Raw genomic sequence first — 12,500 nt, 5'->3', positions numbered from 1 at the left:
GATTGTAGATAAGGTAAGATATTTGATGTTTCCCCATTCAAAGATGGCCACCGAGTGACATGACTTGACTTAAAGGAGAAGTTCAGTGTGATATTGACCTAAAGTGTGTTGAATCATTATACCGAGTGTGAACGTACCTTGCATATCTCATCTCGGTTTGTGTCCTGCAGTCCGAAATCTGGGGTTAAATTTCTTGCAGGTACTGTCTGTATAAATCTTCTTGTAAATAAACTACCGGTGCTTTTTATGAGTTCTCAATGTCTCGTTTTAAATGCCAGGGCCCTTGGAAGTCTACCAATGAAGTGTGGAGCTGCTTTTTGTGATTTATTTACATGGCTACTCCGATGCCCCATTCACCCTCATTGACAACCTGTTGTTAGCATCGGCTAACTAACCCCAAATTTCGGACTGCAGGGCACAAACCGAGATGAGATATGCAAGGTACGTTCACACTCGGTATCATGATTCAATACACTTTAGGTCAAAATCACACCGGACTTCTCCTTTAAAGGGACTTTGATATTATTTAAAAAAATATATCTTTTAGCGTAAAACGTTTAAAAATTAGCGGAAACGCAGTCAATTCATTAAATGATAAGGTATTTCCTCACAAAAGTGGTTTATTCAGTGTAGTGAAGCCTCTCTTCCATTGACATCCTTAAAAAATACCCTCTGGTCCCCTTCCCTGCTAAAGCCACGGCATTAGCATTAGCTGTTACATTTTTCTCGCTAAAGATTGCAGGCTTGCCATCTAGTTGCTTTGTTTCTGTATGTATATTAAGACCTTGATTAACTAGTTCAGGTGTGTTTAATTGGGGTAGAAGCTAAACTGGACAGCAGTCTTCCAGAACTTGGACACCCCTGACTTAAATGCATGAGTGTTTGGACACCCCTGACTTAAATGCATGAGTGTTAACATAGCAATAAGGAACACCAGGGGAGACAAACACAGGAAACCAATGTTGATGACTACAAAACCAACAGAGCAAACAATCAACTAAGAAACAAGAAATAAAAAAGTAGACTTGTTGGACTTAAAGCAGCGACTAGTGTATGACATAAAAGTAGGCAAGAGTGATTCAAGAGAATTCGGAAACTTGTGCTCTCCAAATGGAAAAAAAAAGTATTTTACCAACAGGCTTTTCTATTTTTTTGTCCACCCTATCAATATCATTGAGTCTAGGCTAAGTAACAGAAACACCCTTCTATATTGCAGTATAAACTAAACAGCAGCATAAACTAGCTGTACTTTGATGTCATACACCAATCAGTCTGTGCAAAGGTGCTTCAAGTGTAACAAGCCTAATGTCCAAACACAAAACAGGGAACATGTACACAGTAAAATCCCCGGTGTTAATTTAACACTCCCAGTGTTAATTGTGGACTCATATATACACTGGCTTCGGTGTTAAAGTTAACACTAAAGCAGTGTTGAAGTTAACACTGAAGCAGTGTTAAAGTTAATGAGATAATTAGGTGATTAACGAAGTGACGATTGATCGTTATTGAAGACACCTGATGTTAATAAGCAGAATCACCAAAGGAGAAAACCAACATTTTTAAGCAACCATTATAGTGGTCAATGTTTGCATTAGTTAGGCTCTTGACCCGTAAGTCTTCAATATTAGGTCTTGTTTGACAGCAATTACTGAGTTGTAACAGCCAGACAAGCCAAGAGCAAAAGTCATCAGGTGGCATTGACTGTGTTTGACATAATCATCATATAGTGAATTGAATATTTGACATAGGGTTTCCTTACAGACTACAAGAAACTGCGAACAAAAGAGCAATCAGTTTTGGCATAATCAGAAAGATTAACAAAAAGTAGTTTATTTTAATTTAGACACACAGACTTGAAGAATCAGCGTGAGCATCACAACAACGGTGATCATCAAAAAGCGTGTTGTAGCCAATCAGAACTCATCCATGACTCCCATCATGCATTGCGGCATGAATAAATGATGAGAGTTCAGAGTTGATCTGTTTATCTGAATATGCCATTTGTCACCATTGTTGAGATTCATGGGCTGGTTCTTGATGTCTATGTGTGCCAATATAAAACACTTTTCTAAAACAGATTGTAAAATAATCTTTCCAAAAAGTATAGAAAGTGCTTGAACCTCTGTGGACTGTCAAGGCTACTACAATAAGCAAAAAAAAAAAAAAAAAAAAAAACTAACATATTAGACACTTCATGATTCATGTCAAACAATGAATATGTTAAAACATATTTATCATCTGACGACATGAGCTTAGGTCTGGCTGTTTTAAATCAAACACAGCAACAAACTAAATCTAGTAATAAAGATTTACGGGTCAAGAGCCCAACTAATGCAAACACTGACCACTATAATGGTTGTTTAAAAATGTTGGTTTTCTCCTTTGGTGATTCTGCTTATTAACATCAGGTGTCTTCAATAACGATCAATCGTCACTTCGTTAATCACCTAATTATCTCATTAACTTTAACACTGCTTCAGTGTTAACTTCAACACTGCTTTAGTGTTAACTTTAACACCGAAGCCAGTGTATATATGAGTCCACAATTAACACTGGGAGTGTTAAATTAACACCAGAGATTTTGCTGTGAACAGTGAGGAGGCAATGCTTAGTTCTGTTGGGCTCAAACCCAACTTTACCCCTGTTTATACAACAGTGTGTTATTAGCCATATCAACCTAAAACAAAGTTACTCTAAAACAGCATTCCTGCAAAAAAAATACTCCTTTATGAAGGTGTACACATTTATTCCCAACCGTTTCAGAGAGATATTGATTGAATAGAGGCTGTAGTTTATGCTGCTGTAGAACTGTATTGCAATAAAAGGGTGTTTCTGTTTTTAGCCTAGACTCAGTGATATTGATAGGGTGGACAAAAAATAGAAAAGTCTGTTGGTAAAATACTAATTTACAACAGCAACATTACCTATGTATATATTGCAAGAATGATATTAACAAAATCTTAACATAATCTTAACAAAAACTAAAAATGATCACCTTCATGAAGGATGACTTGTTGCAACACTGTTTAGATTAGACTGCATTTTTCTAAGGATAACTAACATCAAAATTAAAATGCAATAGGGAGTGGTCAATCACTTGTACTTGACAGCAAGCTGTGTAACAACAACACTAAAATTATGAATACGTCTGTACTCATACATACCTCTGCAATTATGCTTGACAACGCCAAGGTGGTTTTGTCCACCTTGTGCTTTTTCAAGCACTCTGGAAGGCTCCGAAGTTTTTTGAACGTTTTAAGCAGAAGCTTATAACGATGCGTTACTTGTTCTGGGGTACTCACTAGAAGATGTACAGCACAAAGTTATTATTACATGACAGTTGTTCAAAGTGACAAATAAAACTTCATTACAATTATGACAGATTTACATAATTGTGTAAAAATTAACATTAGGTCCTATGTTTCTGATACTGCTGAAAGCTCAATATTTAAATATTTTATATGTTATTTTATATGCTTACTTCTTCTGCCAAATGATCTTTGATTGGATTTATTTATTTTATTCTTCTTCTTCTTCTTCTTCTTCTTTCTCTCAGAGGAAGACGAGGAAGATGAAGATGAGGAAGAGGTTGATGAACAGTAAGTGGAGGTTGAAGTCTCTGATGAGGATGTCACCCTCATCCTCTTCTTTCCTGGTTTCTCTAAACGAACATAAATGTAATTTAAGTGTCTCTGCATTAAAAATTACCTGTTAAAAACAGTTGTAACAACAATGTTACTTACTGTAGCTATGAGGACAGGCAGGCACAGTTGATGGACCTGGTGCTGGGGCAGCAACTGAGTCCAACAGCCGATTAAACTGTGTTCTCAGCTGATCTCGCTGTTGCATCAATGCCCTCTTGTCATCCTTCAGTTTTTGAAGGGTGATGAAGGCAGTTGGGGCAAGGTTTCCTCTGTCACTAGAACCAACAGCTGGGTGGGACTGGGGTGGGGTGGGGACGTCTTCATCACCCATGGCATTAAATCTACTAAAAAGAAGACTGCCCTTACAAAAATTCCTGCAAAAGTACTAACTACGTAGCCTTACCTAATTAAGTAAATCACATGAACCCCCAGTTTCACAAACCAGGATCAAAGGCACAATACTCGGGCAGCAGTCATGTTAATGAATGAGCTAATGTATTAAAGACTAATTAAGGTTGGGGCTGAAAGTCATGGAAGCAAAGGTCAAGGCCACTGGGGCAATTACTAATGAAGGACGAGTACAACACACACCTTGAAAGAAGCGGAGCTTTTATTATGCCAGAGTCGACCGCTTCCGCTTCTTCTGGTCATACATATGTAGGAAAAGCAGCGCTGTATTTTTTATCATACTAGATACATTAACCTGTGTTGAAAGTTCTGTTTTAATGGTACTCTGTGCGTTTGTCACCTGTCTAATGAAATGCATAAGCATTTTAATGTGTCTTTGGGGTTTCCATGTTTTCTACTAAATAAAACCAGAAAATCGAGGGTGCATGTCGTCATTAGCATGCGACACAAGGACACAATAGGTTACTCTAGTTAAAATAGTTTATTTCTCTGTATTTAAAAGTCCTTCAGAACATTTGTGATAATGTAAGAACTAGGGCTGTCAAATGATTAATCACGATTAATCACATCCGAAATAAAAGTTTATGTTTGCACACTAAATGTGCGTTTACTGTGTATATTTAATATGTATATATAAATGCACACACATACATGTCTAGATTTAAACAAATATTTATATGAATGAAAAGTTATACTTCTATTTAATTTAGACTATATATAGAATTATAAATATTTTCTATATAAATCTAAAAAAATTATTTAATATACATGTATGTGTGTGTATTTATATACACATAATAAATAAACACAGAAAACACACATTTACTATGTAAACATGAACTTTTATTTTGGATGTAATTAATCATGATTAATCATTTAACAGCCCTAGTAAGAACACAAGTCAGCAAAATGTATAACACTGTTCTAGGGTTTTTGGATATTTTAATAAAAAAAAAAAAAATTACATGTTGTGCCTTTAAGGCTAGACCCAGACTAAGATGCATGGTTGAGCTGTCATAACAAAAAATAACTTGCATTGACATATCTTAAAATATGTAAATGCCATTGTTTTGTCTCAAGGTGCACACCAGTAAAGTTATTTTCTAAGGCATTTTTATAAAAAGATAAGTACATATTTTAGTTTATCTAAGGCCTATCCTGGCTGAGCCATGTCTGTGAAACCGGGCCATGTGTTAAAATTTGCTAGTAAGCCTGCATTAGCTAACTCAATAACATAATGTGAGGTAAAACACATACCATACAAATACTATAGTATATAATATTGTAATATTTGTTAACAAAAATGTTATACTTGCCGATCGTCGTCTTCCTGCAGTGGATCACGAAGTGGTTCTGCTGCTATAGGTTAATGCACAGTAACGTTCTTTCTTTACTAACGTGTATATTTTACTTTCAGCGATTATAATATTTATGTGGCATATATATATATATAGGTTTTCACACATAATTAAAAGCACAAGCGATGCGCATTCTATAAAACATCTTACCTTTCAGATCTTCGATTTCTTTGTTACCGAGAATGGGGATCACGGCCTTACCACTGCCACCCGGAATACTTGCTATATTATGATTACACTTACTTCGTTTTCTTCGTTGTTTTCCCACACACGCTCACCCACAACTGTTAGGCCTACCCCACGAATCTGTGACTCTCTAAGCAATGAAATAATGTTCCTCTTCATTTCCATTGTAATATAATATCCAGTAGGGGGCAAACAAATTCATTTCTTTCACGTGATTTCTGTTTCTATAGCAATGGAGCGAATGTTCACTTGACTCGCGATTCAATTTAAGTATAAAACGATTCTCGGTGCATCTCTTTCTCATTTTCTTCCAGTAAGAACAGGAGAAATTCAAAGCGGGTATCGCGAATCATTTGATTCAGATTCGCGATATGTGCTTTGAAGTCCCGTTCTCAACCAAATGATTTGCGATACATGATTCGTTTGGAGCGATTCAAAATAGTGAAACATTTTGTGAAGTGATGCAATGGATTTAGAGTTTCACAAGGCTCAGTTGATACTGCGTTCTATGCTCGCTTTATCTATTTTTTGTTGTTGTTTGAATTACTGTTGAAAAAGCATTACAATTAACAGGCCAAACTTGCAATGTTTTTATTAAATTCATTAATATATTCATTAATATTAAACATTTCATGACATAAAAAGACAAGTGTTGCATACTAAATAGTAATTACCAGTACACATCGTCAATTAATATAATTGTTCTGATTATGCACTTCTACTAGTTATAAATTGTAAATTGCAGTTTTTAAAAAATGTGTAATGCATATCTAAATATTGTAATTCAGTGCTGAAAAAACGAATCACTTACAAACTAATCTAATTTAATGTGTTTTAAATATTTTTGCCTGAGGTAATCTCATTTTGTTTTTGTAATTGTTGCAACAAATCAACCTGCCTTTTGCACCTTCCACTGAAAAATAGTTGCCAAAACTGTGCATATACAATAGACAACCTGCATTATGCACAAAACAACATTTTGAAAAACATTGGAAAACATAAAATACATCAACCACAATGATGACAATTGAACAGTGTGTTTAATAATGGGTAACTTACAACCAATAATTCTGCATTGTAACATCCAAGACAAAAATCACTTAAATTTTCCAAAGGTAAAAGTCTAAAACTTATTCACTTTTAATTTTTTTTTTATCATACATGAATGTGTAATGATAACAGAGAACAGTACACAAAGAATAACTTTCTTATGGTAATGACCAAAGTCTCTCTTATTTCATTTAAATGTATATACTTTTTTGATGTCATGAATTAAGCGTCCAATGGGTCCATGTCTGTGATTCTTACCAAGCCAGTAGTTCCACTCAATGAGACAAAGATTTCTTCTCAATGAATGTTTGGTGCGGTTTCCCCTGTACCTATATATGTTTTCTTTGTATGTGCGCCATGCTCGCTCCATGTGCTGGGTGTGGGCGCCTGAGTGTGGATGGATAAAGTGTCGTCGGTGGTTCACCTGATAATGAATGTAACCTTGCTGCTGCACGGTGTCATATGCCCTCCAGCAATCACTTAGAATTTGACTCCCAGATCTTACATACTTTCGTATGATGGGTAGCAGATTCCTTCTGGAGCGGTGTTTGACCAGCTTCAATATTGGTCTTCGATGTGTGGCACGCACCTCCAGCATTCCAAAGACCCACGAATGTTTCCTTTGCCATGTTCTCCCAAATCTTCCATGGTTGTACTACACATAGTCAAATCAAAATGATGCAACCATGTTATTATTAATTACTTTAATATCTTAATTATTTTTATTCTTGATTGTAATCTCAACAGTATAAGCCATTCAAAGTTGTACCTTTCTTTTGTGGCGGAATTTACTTTCATCAATGACGACAAAAGCACGTCTTCCACCAATCCTCATCTTTTTTTTTTCTCTCAAGTCTTTTAATTGCAGTGACACAGCAGTGGCGAAGAGTATCATATATGCGTGTAATTGATGAACTACTTCCAGCAGTCCCTTCCTCAATCAAGTCGATATGTCTTTTCCTGAGACCTTGAGCAAAACTGGCAATTTAAAATGGTGTTAAACCATATATTAGATATATAGCCACATAGTCAAAACCATATAACCATCAAGGGATAGTTCACCCAAAAATGAAAATTTTGTCATCATTTAAAAAATATAAAAAATATAAAAATATTTAAAAAAAAAAATGAAATTGCATCATTCATTTATTCACCCTAAGGTGTTTCCAAAGCTGTATAAATTGAATTGTTCTGCTCTACACAAAGGAAGATATTTGAAAGAATGTCAGTAACCAAACAGATTCTTATGCCACATTTACTGTCATAGTAGTAAAAACATCTACTATGGAAGTACTAATATCTTCCTTTGTGTATAGCAGAACAAATACATTTATTCAGGTTTTAGTGAGTAAATGATGACATCATTTAAAAAGATGCTACATTACACAATATATCCAATGATTGTTGGAAAAGTTATTTGATGAGTGTTAAACTGAAATGATCTCAAATAGAAAATAGAACAGAATATTTTCACAAACGATAAAATAATACATTTAACTCAATATATACAAAAAAATATATAAATGAAAAAATTACATAAACTGACTTTTGCATTGTCCTGAGCCACTGCGAAAGTTCCATGTGTGAACCCACAAAGATTGAACCAATCTTAAGTGATTTTGAAATTTCCCTATGGCATCTTCTTCTACATCTCCTTTGGAAAGATTAAATAAATTATCAACAAAAACATTATATTTCATAATGCTTAAAATGTACATAAACAACAGAAATGACACACATCAGCTGTAATGGTAATTACAGCACTTTTAATTACCATTGTGTATGTGTATGTAAATAAACTTGCCTTGCCTATCATTCACAGTGGAACTTTACTTTTCTTAGTGTAAAAGGAAATTTAGCTCAGATTTGGCATATGTGACTAAAACAGTTTGTATATAAATTTCCTTTTACACTAAGAAAAGTGTGAATGATAGGCAAGGCAAGTTTATTTATATAGCACATTTCATACACAATGGTAATTAAAAGTGCTGTACATAAGAGCAGTTAAAATAATCATAAAAAAATAATAATAATCACAACAATAAAAACTAAAAAGTTATGAACATTTAAAATGATTAAAACATTTATTTAAAATTAATAACAGTTAAGAATGACAGTGCAATCTGTTCGGACGTAGCACAGTGCTCATTCAATAAATGCACAACTGAACAGATGAGTTTTGAGTCTGCATTTAAATGTGTCTAATGTATTAGCACATCTGATCTCTGTTATGAAGCAGACGGGACAACAAGGTAAGTATAATACAGGTGATGTTTATTTTTAAAAGCAGCAGTGCCGGAGGTGAGAGGAGATCTTGTGATGGTGAGTATGACTAGAGAGGAAGGTTTTCGAGCCGGGTTGAGACGTGAAGTGAATAACTGATCCTTTTCTTTGTAGGTGGCGAGACGGGAGGATTCCAAGAACGACTCAAGGAGGAATACCGAAGAGTCCGTGAATCCACAATCCTCCGCTGACGTGGAAGTCAGCTTACGGCCACACACCACTGACGACTGGAACTGGGAAGACACAGAAGACTGGAACTGGGAAGACTGGAATGAGACAGAGTTCAGGTAAGTTTTCAGATAGTGAGACTCGTAGAGAGACACTAGCAGTCCGCTTTCGCTAGAACGAGCCCGGACAATGAGTGGTGTGTGGAGTGCTGTTTTATAGTGATGCTGATGATTGCGTGCAGGTGTCCGTGATTCAATACTCAGGTGAGGGTGATCTGGGCGTGACAGTGGGTGTGGAACCTGACCAATCCGTGACAATCTCTTCTGGAAGCTGATTCCAACTGCGGGCGGCATATAGCTAAAAGCGGATTCCCCTTGTTTTGTGTGAACCCTTGATATTACTAACTGACTTGATCCTAGTGATCTGAGTTGTCTGTTAGGTTTATATTCAGTGAGCATGTCTGCAATGTATTTAGGTCCTAGGCCATTGAGTGCTTTATAAACAAGTAAAAGTACTTTAAAATCTATCCTAAACATAACTGGTAGCCAGTGTAAGGACCTGAGGACTGGTGTAATATGCTCTGATTTTTTGGTTCTAGTCAGAATCCTGGCAGCAGCGTTCTGTATGAGCTGCAGCTGTCTAATGGTCTTCTTGGGAAGGCCGGTGAGGAGACCATTACAATAGTCCACCCTGCTGGTGATAAAGGCATGAACAAGTTTCTCCAAATCTTGACGGGAAACAAAACATCTAATTCTTGCAATGTTTTTAAGATGATAGTATGCTGATTTAGTTACTGCTTTGACATGGCTACTGAAACTGAGGTCTGACTCCAGAATCACACCCAGATTCTTGACTTGATTTTTTATTTTTTTAACCCCTAACAACAAGGTATGCATTTACCTTATGAACTTCATCTTTGTTTCCAAATGTAATGACTTCTGTTTTCTCCTTGTTTAACTGAAGAAAGTTTTGGCACATCCAACTGTTAATTTCATCAATGCATTGGCAGAGAGAGTCAATGGGGCTGTAGTCATTTGGCGATAAGGCTAGGTAAATCTGGGTATCATCTGCATAGCTGTGATATGCAATTTGATTTTTTCTCATTATTTGACTTAGTGGGAGCATATACAGGCTGAACAACAGCGGCGCTAGAATTGAGCCTTGTGGGACTCCGCATGTCATGGACGTCCACTTAGACTTATGTTCTCCTATACTCACATAATAGCCTCTCCCTTCGACCTGAACTATTTGAGAACCATCCCAGAAAGCCCGACCCAGTTTTCCAGTCTATCTAGAAGAATGTTATGATCGACAGTGTCAAATGCAGCACTGAGATCTAGAAATACCAGCAATGATATTTTGCCAGAACCAGAATTTAGGCGAATATCATTAATTATCTTTATAAGTGCTGTCTCTGTACTATGATGTTGTCTGAAACCAGATTGGAAATGGTCCAGGTATCCATTTGAGTTTATGTAGTGGTTCAGCTGATTAAAAACAACCTTTTCAGTAATCTTGCCTATAAACGGTAGATTTGATATTGGTCTATAGTTGCTCAATATAGTGTTATCAAGATTGCTCTTTTTCAGAAGAGGCTTAACAGCTGCAGTTTTCAGGGAGTTTGGAAAAGTCCCAGAAAGAAGTGAGGTGTTCACCACTTCTAAGAGATCTGCTTATAAACAGTTAAGCACACTTTTTACAAAAGATGTGGGAAGTGTGTCAAGGTGGCAGGTTGATGATTTGAGGTGCTGTACTGTTTCTTCCAAAATGTTGCTATCAAGGGGGTTTCTTTTTGCTCAACGGTAGCAAAAAGAGTGCAAGTGTTGTTAAGTTGGCTTGAGAAAGCCAACTTACAGATCTGCTATTTAAACTAATTATTATTATTATTATTATTATTATTGTTATTATTATAATTTTTATTCTGAGATCTTCACACTGATCTGGTCTATCTATCTATATCATGCTAACAATATGCTAATCATGCTAGTAACCCATTTGGGTACCCTAGTAACCACATAGCAACACCCTAGCAACCACCACAGGTACCCTAGCAACCGCATAGCAACACCTTAACAACCACCCCAGGTACCCTAGCAACTGCATAGCAACACCTTAACAACCACCCAGAGTACCCTAGCAACCACATAGAAACACCCTAGCAACCACTCTGAGAACATTAGCATGTAACTTGAAGCTTTTAAAACTACTTTAAACTTCAAACCATTTCAGACTGAAAAAAACATCAAACTTAAAACTTTTCAAACTTTTTAAACTAATTTAAACCTTGTTGATCTTCTCCTGGATTTATAATTTTGTTTGTAGTTTTGATTTCTGCATTTTCTATGTGAATTTAAATAATAATAAATAAAATCCCCTGCAATACTACGTTTTTGACTCTCTATCCCTAACACAGTGCTGTCTGTTTTGAATGACACTTTTTTGTCTGAAAAATGTATGAAAAACAAATAATGTTGAAACTGCAAATGCATCTTGTTCCCTTCTATAAAAATAACTGCATAGCACATTCCTATCTGGTGAGCATCATAAATACTTAGTTTTTCCACAATTGTGTGTGATTTTAGCTCAACAAGTATTAAAGATATATCAATATGACTTTACATTTAGCAAATTAGCTCTCATACATTTGAATAATTATAAGCCCTGGGATCCTGGGTTATCTTATTTTACCTTCACACTGCTCATACTTTAACCAGTGTTATCAATTGATCCTAGTTATATCAAATCTGACATGTAAATTTGAATATAGAGTCACATTAGGACCCTCATAAATCTGTAGGATCAACTTAATTTTGTTTTTGACCCCTGAAAATAAGTACTATTGTACAATTCACTCATGGACCCACATTTAAATCACTACTTCACTGGACATTAACCATAAAGGGTCTTAGAAATTAAGATTAAATTAAACTTTCTTCCTAATTTAAGCATGTCTTAAACCAGAAAAATAAATTACCAAAGTCAAAAACAATTAGCTGGAAACCCATTATAAAACATACATGAAAAATGACTAACATGAATTATCAACTAAAAATATTTACAAAAATTATACACTTACCACCTATAACCAAGTTTTGTAGAGCCTGTCTTTGAGATTTTCATGTGGTGCTTACACACAGGGCACTTCATCTTAGGTGCAAGCAGCCTTTTTTTCTGCAACCATGTAATCAACTTCCTTCCCCCTTTCCCTGTTTTGTATTGCAGTTCTGTCATTAACTTGCCCATGACTGTGGAAGATAAAGACAAACACACACGCACACGAAAATTGTTATACTTTTTTTTAATTATCGAATGTCATGTCCATCTTTGCATAACTTAAAAATTGACCAGTTTCAAAATGATATGCAATCTCATTCTAATTCACACTTATCTGATCTGTTACTAT

Source organism: Garra rufa, unplaced genomic scaffold, assembly GCF_049309525.1.
Source record: "Garra rufa unplaced genomic scaffold, GarRuf1.0 hap1_unplaced_030, whole genome shotgun sequence".
NCBI classification, from domain to species: Eukaryota; Metazoa; Chordata; class Actinopteri; order Cypriniformes; family Cyprinidae; genus Garra; species Garra rufa.
This window is presented reverse-complemented; position numbering follows the sequence as displayed.